A 3,027-nucleotide genomic window follows, 5' to 3' on the forward strand; every position below is an offset into this window, starting at 1 on the left:
GGGTGGGGAGAAGGGAGTATTTACTCTTATCCTTGATCCAGATGTTGGTTTGGATGTCTAGAGCAATTTGGGAGATAATGGCTCCTCCCAACCAATGGATGCCCCCAATAGTTTGGATAAGGTTGAACAAGAGGAAGACCAGGCTCACAAAGAGGAAGAGGTAAATTGCATTATAAAGTATCTATGTGACTCAGTCACTGAGGATATTATGGAGAAATTGTTGGATGAAATAATAGACAAGGATGAGCTTGAACTTCATAAAATATTGCTAAGAAAAGGGATTATGAATTTTACTCATCCCCATGAGGTCACTGATATGGAAGCTCTCATTATAGAGTTAGATGATGGGTTGGAGTTTGGGATAGACTAGCCTAGTCTATGCTCTTGGATCCTTTCCTTGGATCACCTGGTGTTCTCCACACACCCTAGGGTCTCTAGGACTTCCTTTTCTTGAGGAATCCCCTGACCTTGCCCAATTCTACCCACCAATGAGTTGCAATGCTTCTGCTAAGGTCTCACCTTCTCATGAGACTCAAATCCCTTACTATGGCTAAGAAGGGCTAGGCTGGTTCTACACTTTCCAAGGTCTTAGCAAGGTCATATCAGGTCTAATTCATGGTCTTTCCACCCATTTATGTGCCCCCAAGAGGTTTCAAGCCTTCAACCCCTTACCGATTTCACCATTTTGTGTTTTTGCCTTCAAGTAGGGCTACAAGGATTAGGACCAATTAGGCCTCCTAACTGGTCTTTTAGGGCTCCCTCTCACAAATGATGCATAACAAACCAAACTCCCAAAATGGACTGCCATTCATTTGGAAAGGACTCAAGGATTTTCTAGGTTTTAGGCCTCCAAGTGTCCGTACATTGTCCTAGGTGGATTTTAAGGTTTTCAAGGGTTTTTGTGTGGGTTTTTAGGGTCTACCTGGGTCACAGTGAAGGTTTTGTGTTTTAGCCACCTTGTTTGGATTGGTGGAGGATCCTCCTTCACACCAGTGATGCTTCATGCACTCCTCTACACCTCCTCCAGAGGGTGCACTCTCCTCTGACCAACCTTTCTCTCCAAGACCTCTGTAACAACAACCATTCCTAACCGGGCACTGTCCAGTCTCGCCTAGGAATGGGTCTTCAAATGGCTTCCTTTCATTTTCAAGGGCCCTTCTTGCATAGAACTATAATAAAGGGTCTTCACTCTCATTCCCTATGGTTTCATGGTGATTCCACAATGGGGAATGGAGTTATGGCTTCATTTGCACAAACCAGTCTAAAACTGGACAGAGAAAGGATAGTTTACAAACTATTTACAAACACACACAACCTGCAAATAAAAACCTAATCTAATTGCTCTTATTGTAAGTATTTACACCATAGAAGACATTCCACATAGGTTCACTTGCAAATCAATCCATTAGTTTGCTCGGTAACTTCATTCAAACTGACTGGTAACCCAAAAACAGTCACAGTCAATTCAGTTTGCTAGAGCCGTACAATGTCTGACATCCAAACCTTTAACTTAGGGTTTGTAACATCTTATACTACCCATACCTCAGTTGGTGTGCCAAATTTAGGGTTTTCCATGCCAACCTAAGGATTTTGTCCTCTTGGTGGAAAAGTTGCTTGACAACTTTTAAAAGTTGTCATGCAACTTTTGAGCAACTTTCCCAATGTTGCTTTTCATGACTCCTAGACCCACATTGGGCCAACCTAAGGACACCACCATGCTATAAAGGAACCCTAAACACCACCAAGGTACACATACCCTCAATTTTCAATAAATCCTCAATCTTGACTTATAACCCTTAAGACCACAATTAGGACCCTAACTAGGACCTATGAGCACATGGCTCATTATTTTATGTACAATGGCTTCATAAGAAGCATAACACCAATAAAACAAAGAAGGAGGGAGAGCTAGGAAGGGTGTTCCTACACCATTAGATAATAAAGAAAATGAAGCCTTAGGAATTGAAAAATGGTCTGGGAAAAAATCCACTCCAGATTGTGCCAAACTCTACAAAAAGAGAGGCAGGAAATCCTTATCAGAGCTAAGAGCTAATGATGGTATAGTGGAAGGTCAGGTTAAACTCATAGACATGTTTCATGCAGGGAAGGGGAAGTTCTTTGCCACAACACAATGAAAGTAGTATCATGGAATGTTAGGGGTTTAAATGCCCCTAACAAACAACAGATAGTCAAACATTGTCTATCTAACTATAGTCTTGATTTAGTTATATTACAGGAAGCCAAATTAGAGAATGTTGACTTAGCCTCCTTTGGTAAAAGACTTGGCTTCAGACATATTATAGGGGTTCCAGCCAATGGAGCCTCCGGAGGTTTGGCAATTATTTGGGATCCATGCAATATAAGATTCTCATTATTAGAGTCTTGAGGCAATTGGATAAGTGGCAGGGTTCCCAACTTGAAAAAAAAACTTGATTTTATCATTATTAATGTGTATGGGCCAACTCTTAATGAGGATAAAAAAAGAGTTTGGAAAGAAATCGAGGAATTCACAAACTCCCTGGCTCAGTTTTGCATTTTAGGAGGCGATTTTAATGCAAATATAAACCAATATGAGAAACAAGGAGGCTTAGGTAAAATCTTTAGAGAAACTTTAGACTTTGTAGATTGGGTCCATCAATTTGGCCTGATAGAGATTAACATGATTAAGGATGCCTTTACCTGGAACAGTAGAAGGTTAGGTTTTAGTAATATAGTATAAAAAATAGATAGGTTCTTTGTTACGGGTAGTCTCACTAACTTCCCATATACCTTAAAAGCCTCAATTTTACCTTTCTCAGGATCAGATCATTTCCCGATCCAACTTAGAATTCTTGGTGATTTAGGACCAAAAAGATGCCCTTTTAAATTCGAGCATATATGGCTAAAAGATGATAATATCCTTAAGCTCCTTGAGGATTGGTGGAATGAGGCAGAGGATTCCGAGTCTAGGATCTATAAGGTAGTCAATAAACTTAAGATAATTAAGTAGAAGCTCATTCTATGGAATAAGGAGCATTTTGGTAATAC

Source organism: Cryptomeria japonica, chromosome 4, assembly GCF_030272615.1.
Source record: "Cryptomeria japonica chromosome 4, Sugi_1.0, whole genome shotgun sequence".
Taxonomy (NCBI): Eukaryota; Viridiplantae; Streptophyta; class Pinopsida; order Cupressales; family Cupressaceae; genus Cryptomeria; species Cryptomeria japonica.